This window comes from Sarcophilus harrisii, chromosome 4 (genome assembly GCF_902635505.1).
Source record: "Sarcophilus harrisii chromosome 4, mSarHar1.11, whole genome shotgun sequence".
Lineage (NCBI taxonomy): Eukaryota > Metazoa > Chordata > Mammalia > Dasyuromorphia > Dasyuridae > Sarcophilus > Sarcophilus harrisii.
This window is the reverse complement of record NC_045429.1, coordinates 262,389,314-262,406,338: the sequence shown is the minus strand read 5'-3', so window position 1 is coordinate 262,406,338 and position 17,025 is coordinate 262,389,314.

Below are 17,025 nucleotides of genomic sequence, written 5' to 3'. Positions count from 1 at the left end.
ATGTTTCCTTCCAAATCCTTCCCTCTTTTTAATTTCTTTACTAATATTAAAACTGTCACTGTTCTCTGAATCACAACAGCAATCTAGATGCCTTCCTAAAGTCTTGACACACACACTCTCTGTGTCTCACTCTTACCCTTTGTCTCTGTCTCTCTATTTCTCTGTCCATCTCTGTCTCTCTTGGTGTGTGTGTGTTTCTCTCTCTGGCTCTGGCTCTGGTTCTTTCTTTTTCTCCTATCTCCTCTATTTACCAAATCAGTTATCAAGTTCTGTAATTTCTACTTTTATACCATCTTTCATATAAGCCATGTTTATACGTGATACAGTTTTATACAAATATACATATATTATCACATATAAACCTTCTAGCACACAATGACCTTTTTCATTACCTCATTCCTAGAATACTGCAATAATATTCCTTTTGGACTCTCCCTTCAAGTCTTTCCTCATCTGAGTATAGTATGTCAATCAGCTATCAAATTGAGCTTCTTAAAGTAGAGACCTGACATTGTCACCCCTTCTACTTAGTAAACTCCTATGGCTTACTATTACAAATAGGATCAAATATATTATTCTCTATTGGACCTTTACAATTCTTTGTATCATGATCTACCTTTGCCTTTCTAGTCTTCTTTACCTTATTCCCCTCCACCTACTCCATGATTCAATAACACTACCTCCTTGTAGCTCTTACACATGACACTCTATCATCCCATTTCAGATATTTTCTCTGTCCAACTTCCATTCCTGGGGAGGAAAAATGCCCTTTCCCCCCAAATCCCCTTAATATGTTAGCGCCTTCTTCCCTGAAATTACACACATACATATACACATGTACATCCCTATATATCTATATATGCATGTATGTATGTGTGTATATAGACATATATACACATCTGCAGTTATATTATACTTGATTATATACATATATAAACAAAATCATATTTATGCATAAATATATATTTTTGCTTCATGTAGAAAAAAACAACAATCAAAGTGACTTAGTTTATTTTTCAAATGCTTGATGTTTTATAATTATAGTCAATGGTTTATTACAACAGGAAAAAAAATAAACAAATAAAATTTATGTGAAAATTTAATGGCCAAATATTAAAGATCAGTTAGGAGGAAATTTTGTTAAAGTGCATTTTGCCTACATAGACTTTAAAAGATATTATAAATTGGTTATTATCAAAACTGTAATACCCAGCAAGAAGAAAACAAAGAAAAGTAGTCCTATGAATATGACAGACTCCATAATTATAAGTAAATATATACATAAGATTAGTGTATGATAAATGTATGGAAAATAAAAATGGTAGAATAATTTATCATTTTACAAATGTTGTTTAGAAAACTAGTAAGCAATATGGAGCAAAATAAATTTAGATTCTTCACTCAGGCCAATGCCACAGTAAATTTCAGCTAGATCAGAGGTTTAAATATATAAAAGAGAACCACTAGGAGGTTAGAAAAAGTGAAAATCATATTTTTCTCCTCTATAAATAAGAGATACATTTTTGGTACATTAAATAAAGGGAAGAAATAATGGAGAACAAGGTAGATAAATCAAATTAAACAAATATGAAAATATAGATATAATTTTTATTTTATATAAAACTTAAGAAAAGATAATAGAGTGAGAAAACAGTTTGTAATAAATATAAAACTGAATCCTAAAAGAGGAGATAAATTTCTCATCTAGAATGTCTCTAATATATTTTTCTTTTGGATTTTTTATTTGTTATCAAATACTTGCATATCTGTTCTATGGCAGTGAAATTTGATTTATTTTGTTTGATCCTATAAAGCAGAATGAAGAACAATGGGCAAAGACAAAATAAAACCAGGATTTGCCTGGACATACAAAAATTAACAATTATAATTTTCTGACAAATAAAAATTGTTTGTTATAAGTGACAAAATCCTCCAGATCATCAATCCTGCTTCCAGTCTGGCCACCACCATCATAAGGAGAAGCAACTTTTGTGCAGAAGGATCCAGTCATTCCAGCTGTTCTATACAGGGAAGCCTAGCTGAAATAGTACAATCAACCTAAGGATCCTAAACTCAAGGGCAGATAGGTAGTACAAGGGGAAAGTGCTGGATTTGGACAAAGGAAGACCTGAATTCAAGTTTGACCTCAGATACTTATTAGTTGTGTGACTTCGGAAAAAAACTTTTCTTCAGTTTTCATGTACAAGGGTATTAATAGCATCTATTTTTCAGGGTTGTTGTGAGGATGAGATAATTGTAACATATTTAGCATAGCGCCTGACATAATAAATTTGTAGATGGATAGATAGATAGATGGATAAATAGGAAGATAGTAGTAGTAGTAGTAGTAGTAGTAGTAGTACTAGTAGTAGTAGTAGTAGTAGTAGTAGTAGTACTAGTACTAGTAGTAGTAGTAGTAGTACTAGTAGCAGCAGCAGCAGCAACAGCAGCAGAAGCAGCAGGAGCAGTAGCAGCACCAGCAGTAGTAATGGTAGGGGGAAGGGCTTCCTATTTGCTGCCCTTATCTATGATCTTGGGATGATGCACTTAATGCACCTAAGAAAACCCATATGACAACAGCTTCTGCAAGTGCTACAGCTGCAATATCCAGAAAGGAAAGATTTTACTCCAAATGCTTAGGATTGTCAAATAGTTTAGAATCAGTCATTAATATGATTTTGCTAATGAAGATTACATTAAATAAGAGGCATTATTATTTATATGGCAGCTACACCCTAAGGACTACAGGATTTTTTCATCTGATTTTCATCTAATCTCTTACACAGATATTGTCTTTGAGTATTTGCTCAATAATAGCAATGACTGTCTTGATTTTTAATTTGTATCCATATCTTTAATACATTGTTTTACATATTGCAACAGTTTAATAATTATTTTATTTATTTATTCATTTGTGATGTACTGAAATAGAATGTTTGAATTATGTTCCAATTGACAAATTATGGTCACTGTCCAATGATCAGGTTTGACTAAGTACTAGAAAAACTGACTTACTAGATGATAATTTCTTTGGTGATTGGAACTTATTAGCAAAGAGAATTGAAGAATGGTCTTTAATGTCATGTGGTCTTCATCTACATCTGAAGTGACAATGGTGGAGCAATAGAAGAGAGAATAAACTGTTTTTAGACACAGGCCCTGCATTCAATGTTGGTGTTTTTTTAAGTGTCACTGTTATGGGGGAATGCTTAATATGTGTGTGCTAGAGGGAGAGTTGAGATTGGATTGCCATAAAAATTAAGGATATATATGACTTTTGTGACATGGGAGCCACCTTCTAGTGGCTGCTGGAAGTCTAACTCAGACCTATAGAATGGATCTCTTCATGTGAGAGGATGATGAAGATACAAGGAGACTGAGAGGCAGTTGTGTTGTGTGACCTCTCTCCTCTTCCCTCTGCCTCCATTTTATTTTATTCCCAATCCACAAGCAACACCTGTGTCAGTAAAGGCTGCTTTGCAATTCCTTCAGATGTTATGATTCATAGCTGTGCAAGCTCTCAGAGAATTGACGTGCTCTTTCACCTAGGTATGGTCCTTAACAATTCCCCATTTTTTTATGGATATTTCCCCACAACCACATGATCAGTAAGTTTGTGCATTTGCTGTTATCTGAGTCTGCACACCGAGGAATGCAAGCAGCACTATCATCTCTGCATGGTTATAGGGTAAAATACAATAGCAGGTGTTGATCTTATGAGATGTAATGGAGGCAGAATTTCAAATGGAGAAGAGGACTATAGTCAGAACAGGCATTTAAATCTCTCATGAGTCTCCTGGCTCAGCCCTTTGATGTATTGGCCCATTTAATTAACCTGACTAAAAAAGTCTTCACAGATCTCTTCTCCCTTTCCTTCCCCATGGGTCATCAAAGAAACTCTGGGAAGATCCTATTTACAAACAGCTCTCGGATGCTGCTGATTCTTCTTGTATGCCCCATGTTTAGGTGCCATATGTTGTGATACAGGAGTCACTTGCCAGCGGCTGCTGGAGGTCTAACTCAGAACTGTAGAATGGATTTCTTTATATGAGAGAATGATGATGATACAAGGAGACTGAGAGGTAGTTGCTTTGTCTGATCTCTCTCCTCTTCCCTCTGCCTCTAACTTATTTCATTGCTAGTCCACAAGCAACACCTGTGTCAGTAAAGGTTGCTTTGCAACTCCTTCAGATGTTATGATTCACAGTGTGGAAGCTTTCGGAGAATTGACTTGCTCTTCATCTAGGCATGGTCCTTAACATATGACATAAAAGAATAACAAAAACACAATTTAAAAATCTGCAAATATTATTCAAATTATTAACTCATTTAATGTATAATCTTTGTCCAACAATGAATGAGTCAGTATACTACCAGATAGTGAATTATAAAGACAAGTAGTCAATAAGCATTTATTAAATGACTAATATATACCAGGTACTAGATTAAGTACTTGGAATACAAAGAAAGGCAAAAATCAGTCTATACTTTCAAGGATTTTACAATCTAATTGTGGGAGATGCTAGATAGATAGATAGATAGATAGAAAATAGATACATAGATAGTAGGCAGACTCAGAAGAAAGGCATTATATTAAGGGGGGTTTGGGGAAAAGATTTTTTGCATAAGATAGGACTGTAGCTGAGATCTGAAGGAATCCATAAAAGATATAAGGCAGAAATCAGTAGAGGGAGAGTTCTAGTACTGCAGAATAGAACAGAGAAAATAGAAAATGTTAGAGGATGGAGCTATAAGAAACTGCAAAGAGACCAGTCTCATTGTCACAGTGTAAACAGAGGCAAATAAGACATAAGAAAACTGAAAAAGAGGAGCAAGTTAAGTTATAAAGGTCTTTCAAAGCCAAAAAGAGAACTTCAAATTTGTTACTGGTAAGCCACTAGTTTATTGAATAGCAAGAGTCACATGGTCATATCTGTGTTTTAGTTTGACAGCTGAGCATAGGATAGAATGAAATGAGAAGAGATTTGAAAAAGAATTCAAATCAGAAGGCCTTTTGCAATAGACCAGGCATGAAGTAAAATGGGCCTACACTGGGAGAATATCAGAGGAGAAAAGGAAGAATATAACCCCCCCCCCAAAAAAAAGTTACAAAACTCAAAAATGACAAAACATGGTAAATGATCAGTTTTGAAGTATGAAAGCTGAGAGTTAGGAAGATAGGAAACATTGTGGGGAATATAGACTCATTCTTGGAGATTTGGAGCTATATATATGTATCTATGTATCATAGATACATATATATGTATATGTGTATAGTGTGTATATAAATATATGTATATGCATTCATATGTTTATACATACATATATACATATATGCACACAGATGCCATCCTATTTGAAGAAGGGTTCAAAACAGTCATGTTTCATTCTCTTCACTTTGTCACCATATTATGATTTGAATGCCTCTTCCCCAACTAGCATTCATATTCCTTTTCAGTTCCCTTTTATGTATTATGAACCTCTTTTAGAAGTTAAGCTCTTTGATAGCAAGTCTTTCTTTTTGCTTATATTTGTTTCCCTAGCAATTACTGTAGTGTAATATAGATTACAATATCAATAGCAATACCAAAAAGATAGTAAGAAATTTTTTTCTGTGCTTTTGAAATCTGTGTATTTTTAGACTCTTATTTTCAGAATCTATGCATATATAGTTTTCAACAATCACCCTTGCAAAACTATGTTCAAAATTTTCCCCTTCATTCCCCCCTCCTTTTGATACCAAGTAATCCAATATATGTTAAAATGTGCAATGTAAGAAAACATTAAAAATAAATGTCTTCTTTATCTTTTGAACCATATGTTCCAATTCTAGGTATATACTTTAAAGTAATTTCCTAATAAGAAGAAAATTCCATTCTTATATAAGAACATTTTTTGTTCTAGCAAAGAAAAAGAAACAAAGATGCCCATCTATTGAAAAATGTCTAAAGAAATATTGCCTCATTAATGTAATGGAATGTTTCTGATGCATAATTTGAATTAACATGATGAATTCTCAGCAAAATGAGAAAACAAAAAAAAAGTATGTCATTGTAAATGGATAGAATAAAAGTTAAATTAATAACAAAATCAATTCTGTAATTTATAATGAGCAATGTTGGACCCAAATAAGAGTTTAGAAAATATGTTTTCTTCTTCTCTTTGAATAAATGGAGTACTTTAAGTTCAATATATTACATATACTTCCAGATATGATTGATTTGCTGATTTTTTTGTTAAAATATGTTTTCTTTCTCTTATTTCTTTAAATTTTTAATCTTTATTGAAAGTGCTGACAAAGAGAGGGGAAGAAAGACGACTATATTTGGAAATGATGATTATTTAAAGATAAAGATCTGAATATAAATTTTAAAAGTTAAGGTTTTTGTTCAGGGTAATGTTAACTGTTTCACTAGGCTGGCTTTGGAAATATGGATAATATTAATCAGATCTGCTAATTATAGTCTTTTACATAGCTCTTAAAGGAAAAAGAACAAAGATGAAGCTATAAAACTTTGTCCTAGATATAGAATCACTTCAAATTTACTCCAAAGTGTTCCTCATATTCTCCCTTTCATATAGGAGCTGCTAAACATTTAAAAAAATACAAAAGCAAATTATAATATAAATAGATACTCTATGTTCATGAACATATTAAACAAAGTCCCTTGAAAAACATGCTTGAGGATTGACAATATTGGGAGTCCACAAGTGGTATAGTATGCATATGTTTTAAGTACTTTTTATGTATTATTTAGTTATGCTGATTTTTTTTCTATTTCTTTTTTGTGGGAGTGGGACTTAAAATTTTATCTATTAGATAGAATGATCTCTAGGAAGGTCATGGTTGAGACTTGTAAAAATTATAATGAAGATTAAAAAGTAAATTACAAATCACTACATATTAAATATATATTTGATAGATTTGGGAGGAGTTTTGAGAGGGATATTCTAATGAATAAATCTACTTTGATTAAGGTTAACATATTAATGGGTTGATGGGAAAAAAACAATTTAAGGCTTTTATCCTTTAGAAAATACAGGTTTCAAATGTTATGCTATTTGAAAAAAAGAAAATATAGGTTTGAACCCCTTTTCTAAACACTGGATAAATGAAATTTATCAAACACTTTATGAGATTTGTATTGGTGGAACAAAATACTTAGCTAAATCAGTTTCACTCTTCCTACTTCTTCAGGAATTAGTATTAACAAAATTAGTACTGATCATTGTCCAGTGGCAGAGAAGGGCAGAGACATAAAGATTTTATGTAGTTTACCAAACAGATAAACCTATTTATGTTCCAAATATTTTTCCTTAAAATGAGATCTATTTAACCCCTTTAGAGTCATTAGCTAATGGTTATGCAACTCAAATTAAAATAGCTCAGAAGTTTTGATTTAAACAAAGTTCAAGAATATTTGAACTTGATTCACACAATTTAAAAGTTATTAATAACATTGGGTGTGTTTCTTTGAACACTCTTAAAGGGTTGCTGACTTTAAAAGTAAGGGATTTTTTTTAATGTGATTTCTATTTAGGATTGTTCATACCTGTAAACATTAATATCCCAGTTAGATGATGGGGAGAAAAGTGTGTCTGTGGTTAGGGAGAATCTCCTTTAAAAACAGTGACTTGTAGGAACAGAACTAAAATGGTAGAGCAGAGGCAATAATCAGTTCAGCTTTTTCAAATTTCCTCTCCAAATAACTTTGAATAATTCCTCAAAATGAATTTGAGACTTGTAGACGCAATAAAAAATCAGGATGAGGCATTTTTTCAGCCTAAGTCACCTAAGAATGCTGGTAGGAGAAGTTTTGCTGCTAGGATGAGAGGTAGCATGCAACTGCAGCACCAATAATGGTGTATGGAGGCAAGTGCTCTAGTAGTAATGTTAGTAGCTCTCATCTCATGGATAGTAAGATAATTAGAAAATTGGTCAGAAAAAGATTACCGAAGATCTTGTCTTTGCACTAGATGTAGTGCTTGGTCTGTTTGTTATTCTTTTGCAGTTGTAAGTCAGTTATAGAGCAGCAAGGAGAAAATCTCCTTTGTTACAGGGGAATAATTATCTTGGCCACCATTCAAGGTCCTAGAGAGACACTAGAGTTTATATCAGTAGTGGAATAACGATACTTCTTGGATAAAGAATACAGCTCTTTCCATAATAGCAATCATCACACCTTTCCTTTAAGCACCAGAAACTTTCAGATTGCCCTAACTAGCACTGATAACAGAGGTTCAAAAAAGCTTGAAGCTTAGTACTTTCCTTCCCCACTTCCAGGTGAGCAGAGCCAAAAGTTAACACATACTTCAAAGTGAAGAAATAGACTGGGGAAATAAACAAACAACAACAGCAACAATAACAACAACAACAAAAGCTCCTAACCACACACACACACACACACACACACACACACACACAAAACTACTGTGATAGCATGGAAGACCAAGTCAAAAACTCTGAAGAAGACGACAAGAAAATGAGTACAACTACAATGAATGAGTCAAGGAAAAATGATAATTTGGAAAAAAGTTCCTGGAAGAATTACAAAAAAAGTAATTGGGGAATAATTTGGGAAAGAGTGATTCAAGGAAATTATAAAAAGAGAATTAACTGGTAAAAGAAATACATAAAAACCTGAAGTAGACACCTTAAAAATAGAATTGGCTAAATGGCAAAAAATTCACTGAAGAAAAGAATTTTTAAAAAATGATAGGACAAATGGAATAAGAGATACAAAAATTTACCAAAGGGAAAAAATTCTTACAAAGCAAAGTTAGTCAAATATAAAAATATTATAAAAGCTCACTGAAGAAAATATTTTCTTAAAAATTAGAATTTGCCAAGTGGAAACTGATGATTCATAAGACATATAGAAACAAACAAAAACAAAAATACAATCAAGGGAATGGAAAAAAAAAAGGAACAAGGTAAACTACACCTCATAAGAAAATAAGTGACATGGAAAATTAATTGAAGAGAGATATTTTAATGCATTACCTAAACCAAAAAATAGCCTATTTTTTATATTTCAAGAAATTAAGAAGAAGACATCCCCCAATATCTTGGATCCAGAAAATTAAATGAAAATTGAAAGAATCCATCAAGCACCAATCACCTCCTTAAAGAGATTCCCAGGTCCAAGATACAATATTATAAGTATCCTGGAAAGAAATTATTCAAATATCACAAAACCACAGGCCATATTGTACACGATTTAAGAACTTTCACATTAAAATAATAGAGTACATGGCATATGATTTGCCAGAAGGGAAAAATTATACCAAGAATAATATGCTCAGAAAAACTAAGTAGAAGCCTTTGGGAAAGGGGAGGTGGGGGTAAGTGAATATTTAATGAAATACAGGACTTTCAAGCATTCTTAATGAAAAGACTAGAACTGAATAAAAAAATGTGTTACTCAAAAGGTTCAAGAAAAACATTAAAAAGATAAACAAAAACTGAATAAGCTTTAAAGTTTATATTCTGATATACATGATCAATGCAATTCCTGAGATCATTATCATTATTAGGGGAATTGGAAGGCATATACAATGAGAAAAAGCATAGAAGTTGATTATGTTGGAATGATATTAAAAAAAATGAAGATGGGAGAAAGAGTAATGCATTAAGAGAAGGGAAAAAAGAAAGGAAGAATGTCACCAAAAAGAGATGCCAAGCAAGAGCTTTTACAAAGGCGGTGGTAGTGGGTAGAGTTTTAGCAGAGAGGAGTTACAGTCAATATTTGAACCTCATTCTCCTTGAAACTGATTCAAAGAGAGATTATTATATATATATGTATATATACATATATACACATACACACATTGTGCATACACACATATATAGATGCATGTATAAATACATATATACATGTGTGTATATATGACATGCATGTGCATACATTATGTGTGTATAAAAATTTTAATAGCATTTTCTTTTTCCAAATACATGCAAAGGTAGTTTTCAACATTAACCTTTGCAAAACTTTATGTTCCACATTTTTCTCCCTCTCCCTCTTCTTTCTGCTCCCCTGTACAACAAGCAATCTGATATAGGTCAAACATGCAATTCTTTTAAACATATTTCCATATCTGTTATGCAGAATAAGAAAAATCAGATTAAAAAGGGAAGAAAAAAACAAGAGAAACAAACAACAACAATATAAAAAGGTGAAAATACTATATTTTGATCCATATCGAGTCTCCATAGTTCACTCTCTGGATATGAAAGCACTTTCCACGCCAAATTGCCTTGATTCAATTCATTATTGAAAACAGCCAAGTTCATCCCAATTGATCCTCACATAATCTTACTGTTATTGCATACAATGTTCTCTTGGTTTTGTTCCTCACTTCACTTAGGATCAGTTTACGTGTCTTTCTAGGATTTTCTGAAATCAGCCTACTTGCCATTTCTTAGATGCAGACTCAAAAGACACACTCCTAGATTGAAGGGTATGCCCAGATTGATAGCCTTTTAGTCATACTTCCAAACTGTTCTTCAGAAGAATTGGATCATTTCACAATTCCACCAATAATGCATTAGTGTCTCAGTTTCCTGGCATCCCCCCCCAACATTTATCATTATCTTTTCTTGCCATTTTAGCTAATCTGAAAGGTGAAATCTCAAAGTTGTCTTAATTTGTATTTCTCTTACAATAATGATTTAGAGCATTTTTAATATTAATAAAAATCATTTTAATTTCTTTTTTTGAAAGTTGTTCATATTTTTTAACTACTTATCAATTGGGAAATCACTTATATTCTTATAAATTTGGGTCAGTTCTCTAAATATTTTAGAAATGAGGGAGGACTTTATCAGAAACACTGTAAAACTTTTTTCCAAGTTTTCTGCTTCTCTTCTAATCTTAGCTACATTGGTTTTGTTTGTGCAAATCTTTTCAACTTAATACAATAAAAATTATTCATATTATATTTCAAAATGTTCTCTACTTCTTCTTTAGCCATAAATTCTTCCCTTCTCCACAAATCTAAGAGATAAACTATTTCTTCTCCCAGTTTGCTTACAATATCATTCTTCATATGATATGAACCCATTTCTACCTTATTTTGGAATAGAAAGTTAGATTTTTGTCAGTGCCTAGTTTTGACAGCAATTCATAAAATCTTTTACATACAGAAATTTCTCTTACCCAGTAGGAAAATAGGAGAGGAAGGAGATAAGAGAAATGAGAATGTAATGATAAAAGGGAGGCCAGATTAAGGGAAGCCAGATTAAGATCAGAAACCAAAACAACTTTTAAAGGAGTGGCAGTGTGACCACTGCACTAGCACCCAGGATACCTCAAAAAATTCACTTTTCTGTGTTCAAATTTCCCCTCAAACACTTATTAGCTATGTGATCCCAGAAAAATTGCTTAACTCTATTTGTCTCAGTTGCTTCATCTGCAAAATGAGTTGGAAAAGGAAAGAGAAAAACAATCCAATATCATTGTCAAGAAAACTCAAATGAAATGACAAAGAGTAAGATACAACTGAAACAACTCAACAACAACAATAAGAAGAGATAATCAAGGAAACTAGATTCTGATACAAAGACATAATACCAAAAATATATATAGGAATATTTTCAGATAAAGCCCTCATTTCTCAACATGTAGGGAACTCAGTCAAATTTATCAAAAATAACCATTCTCCAATTGATATATTGTCATTGGATACAAACAGAAAGTTTTCAGAACAAATAAAAACTGCCTCAAGTCTTATAAAATATTCTAAATTTCTATTGATTAGGAAAATGCAAATTAAAACAACTCCCGATATAACTTCACACCATTCAGTAATAATAAATCCTGAAATATCTATAAAAGTAGGTACACAAATCTAACAACAGATACAATAATGAATTGTTAGTGAAGTTGTTAACTGATTCCAGAATTCTGGTAAGCCATTTAAAACTAAGCTCCAAAGGATATGAAAATTTTGCATATACTTTGACCCATCAATACCACTACATAGTGATATTCTAAGGATATGAAATAAAAAGATAAGGACTAAATATTTATACAATGTACAAAATTGTACAAAATATTTATAGCAGCTTTTTTTGTGATGGTAAAGAATTGAAAATTTAGGAGATGCTCATTCACTGGGTACTAAGAAATGAAAAGGGGGATGGCTTCAGCAGAACATGACAAGACCCCTAATATAAAATGAAGTAGAATAAAATCATTGTTCACAGTAACAGTAATATTGTAATAAGGATCAAATATGAGCTAGCTATTCTGATATATTCAATGATCCAAGATAATTCTGAAGGACTTTTAATGAGAAAAAAAAATATTTCCCTCCAGAGAGAAAACGAATGGATTCTAGTTATAAGCTGAAGTATAATTTGCTCACTTTCTTTATTCTTCTTGCTTTTTTTCTGACATGACTAACATAGCCCTATATTTTCATGTATAATTTCATATATTGAGAGGATATCATATTATAAAGCTTCTCAGTCAATTGGGGAGGGGCTGGAGAGAGAGATTTGAAATTCCATATTTTAATGTTAAAAATAAATAAAAATCTTTAAGTTAGATATTCTAAATTTGGAACAGAAGAAAAGTGGGACTTGATACTGGAGTTTCAATCTACCTTAGATCTTTAGTTTGCATTTGGGACTTTTCCAAGTGTCTAATTAGTGATCAAGAGTAGTTTTGATCATGAAGATAGAGAACATAAAAATTCTATAAATGAGAGAAAGTCCTATTTAAGATATTCCATTGAAAAAAAAATCCTAATGAAGTTAAGGGACAATTTCTAAGAAAGTTAGCAGATGGAATACCAACAGAAAAGACAAAAAAAAAATCTCAGGATTTTGCTTCTACATAGTAAATTTTTTAGTACACAGTACAGATTTTTTTTTCTGTCAGTGTTGTTATGCTGAGATGCTAATGCAAGTAGAGACCAATATAAAATAGAGAGTTTATTGAATCTTAGCAGTTGCTGGGGAAAATACCCAAATCAGACAGCCTTGAACAGTAGGAAGTGAGGGTTTAGAAAGGCTAAAACCACTAAAGGGAGAGGATTCTTTAGCATAAGGGGAATTAGAATAAAAAAGTAGAGTGAAGATAGACAAAAGAATACGCGTGACCACAAGTTTTGGCTAATCCAGGCAAGACATGCTGAAATGTCAGTGTCCTCAAGGCTAACAAGGAGATGTGTTACAAGATATCAGTGATTTCAGAAGACAGTCTTTCTGCAACATTTTCATAACCTTGAGATAAAGGGGCCCCATCTTGCAGGTGTTATTGCCAAATTACAGGAATAAACCCAGGAGAAATTTCAAGGGGTCCCAGCAGTTTCAAATGCTTGTTCAAGTGCTGCTCCCAGAAGCACAGGGGTCAAAGGATTCAGAGTACTTCAGTGTCAAATAACATCTACTTAATAATGCAGGTTGGTCTCATCACTAGAGAAGGTGAAGCATTGGTGGAATATTTCTTCACTTTATCGATTATTTAGGGAATGAATTTAATTAAAATTGATAATTCAACCAACATTTATTAAATGTCTCCACTTTTTATTGGCTAACAATATATATTTGCCTAGATTCATGTTAATCTAAATTTAAACTGCAAATATAAAAGAATAGCAGAAATCACTTTGAATATTTCTACCATTTCAGATGCAACAAAGATTTATAGACACAATAGGAAGATCAGTTTAAAAGCACACCCTAATCCCAAGAAATTCACAGGAAATAAAGGAAGTCAGTAATAAAACTCAGCTTTGTATTTCAGAAGGAAATACATAGTCAGATAAAAAGCAAAATGATATAAAGAATCAAGTACAAAGAGGGAAATTCAAATATACAGGTATGTAATGCTATTCAGGAATGCTTTCTGAGCAGAGTTGGGTGTTGACAAGTCCCTCATGCACAACTCCAAAATGCTATCATCAGGTTTTTTGTTTGTTTGTTTTTTTTACCTAAAATAAGTTTTAAATTTACACATTAGCAATCAAAGATTTGGTAGGAATTAAAAGCAATTTCCTAAACCTAAATAAAAAAAAAAGTTAGCTTGGGCAGGGACCTCAAAAGAGAATAGCAGGAAGAGGACAATCTTAGTCATGGCTTCTGTTTGTTCTTGTTAGTTTCCTGGGTATATGGCTGCTATGTCCTTAAGCTATTCAAACTAAAAAGAACTGTATCCTTTCCTGCAGGAGAACTTTTTAGTGTCACCATCCTTACAATAGAGAATAATAAATGTCCTTGAAAAAGCTGCCCAACTAAAGATCAAAAAATAGTAGCATAGAGTAACCCAGTTGCTACTGTTGTTAGAGACTCATGGAGTTGGCCAACAAAGATGAGTTCAATCCAACAGACAGGAAAATTCTTGTTCTGGAATTAGTCAGGGTATTAAAGCCAGAGAACCTAACCTGTTATTTTTTCCCCTCAGTTGTAACATCATTGTTTGAAAAGAGACCAGATTTTTTGGTAAATTAATTCACTTATGTCCAACATTTCAAACTTCCCAAAAAAAGTATCGTTGATATGGGTAACGATGGGCTAGCCACATTGAATTATTTTAAGAATGAGAATTTCTGAATTATAGCTAACCAGAATTTCTTCTCCTTTACTTTGATCCAGAATGACCTTACTGTGTATATCCTTTATAATAACGTGTACATAGCTCTCTCTCCTATATAGAATAAATTTGACAGCTTGTGAACTTTATATTTTCCTAGTAGTTATTAATTGGCATCACAATCTCAAAACACAAATGTTAAGCAATAATTAGGTTACGGTGGTTAAAACTACCTCAGGAGCTGACATTTAGTTCTATTTTTCAAATTCACAATGATCTAGAGACAATCATCCCCGAATTTGTTTTGTCTTCTGCTAACCCATTCTCCACACGCATTAGCATAAAGATGAACTATAGGATAAGACAAAGGAGCAGAGTTGCTAGTCAGTGGAATTTTCAGAAGCACAAAGAGGGATAAAACATTTCCTAATCCTGTGTGACTATACCTGCTCTACCTATATGAAGATTAGGCAGAAAATACCTTCCCTCTATTAGGGTCTGCTTTTAAATTGATCTTCCTATTATATCTATAAATCGTTGTTGCATCTGAAATGGTAGAAATATTCAAAGTGATTCCTGCTATTCTTTTATATTTGCAGTTTAAATTTAGATTATGATTCTTCTATATGATTTATTGATTCATAATTATTTGCATATTGCCATCCCCATGAGCTTTTGAGATCAGGGATTGTCTTTTTGTAATCTTTATAACCTCAGTACTTGTCTCAATACCTGAGTACAGAGTAAGTGCTTAGTAAATGTTTTTTTATTGACTTACTGAATAGGTAAGTGTAATGATAATAAAAATGAAACAAAAGCAAGCTAAACATGGGAAACATTTTGGCTAATGGGCTGGTAATCAGGAGTATTTGACAATAAAGAATGAAAGATTACTTGTTTCCTAATATGAGATGTTAAGGACATGCCTAAGTGAAGGGCCAGGTCAATTCTTCAAGAGCCTCCTCAACTGTGAATCATAATCTTGAAGGAGTTGCAAATCAGCCTTTACTAACACAGATGTTCCTTGTGGATTGGAAATGAAATAAATTGGAGGCAGAGGGAAGAGGGGAGAGGTCAGAGAACAGCAATTGCCTCTCAGTCTCCTTGCATCATCATCATCATCTTCTCACATGAAGTAATGCATTCTACAGGTCTGAGTTAGACCTCCAGCAGCCACTGGCAGGTGGCTCCTGTATCACAACATATGGCACCTGAACGTGGGACACAAGAATCACAAGAAACAAAGAAGCAGCAGTGCTTAAAGAGATGTTTGTGAGTAGGATCCTCCCAGAGTTCCTTAGGTAACCCATGGGGAAGGAAAGGGAGAATAGACCCAGTAAGACTTTTTTAGTCAGAATAATTAAAAGGACCAACACATCAAAGAGCCAAGCCAGGAAACCGAAGAGAGACTTATGAAAAATGCCTGTTCTGACTATAATCCTATTTTCTGTTTGAAAGTCTGCCTCCATGATATCTCACAAACTTCAACACCTGCTATAGTTCTGTTTGCACTCCCCAGCATGCAGACTCAGATACCTTAGCTTGTGGACTCAGATAATAGCTAATACATAAACTTACTGACCATGCTGAGGGGGGAAAATAATCACATTTCTATAAAACAAAAAATGGGGAATTGTTAAGGACCATGCCTAGGTGAAGGGGCAGGTTCAATTCTCCGAGAGCCTCCATAGCTCTGAATCATAACACTTGAGGGAGTTTCAAAGCAGCCTTTGCTAATGCAGATGTTCCTTGTGGATTGGAATGAAATAAACTGGAGGCAAGAGGGAAGAGGAGAGAGGTCAGAGAATGCAGCTGCCTCTCAGTCTCTTTGTATCATCATCATCATCCTCTCACATGAAGAGATCTATTCTATGGGTCTGAGTTAGATCTCCAGCAGCCACTGGCAGGTGGCTCCCATATCACAATAATGAGAATTTGAAAATTGGTAATGGTAAGAGGAGATATAGCAGTAGATATGATATTTTTACTATTACTAATTTTTTAACGATTAAAATTATTTGAGTGACCCACAATATATATAAACAAAAACAATCACAAATAGAAATAAAACAAAGACACATAATGAAAAATCAAAACAGTTAATGTTCTCAGGAACCTGATATATGTTGATTTTGGTAGCTGGGCTCTTAATTGGCTTGAAGATTAATGATACCATTTAATTCAATTCATGAGTAAGGCACGAATCTCCATGCAAAAGAAGCACAGATGATCATACAACATCTACATGAAATCTCCAATGACAATGAATTTGCTATTTTCTTAAATTATGTAGTCTAATTTTAGATAAGTGAAATTATTCAGAAATCTGTTGTTTTAGAATCACGTAAGGAAAAAATGGGTAAGATAATGGGAAATGTTTTTAATAACCATAGGTCATGTCCACCTGAAAAATTGTGGTTGAGTGTTGCCTTTGGTTGTTGTTTGAATTATTGTCGTGTACTACTAGAAGAATGTTTTTGTGGAT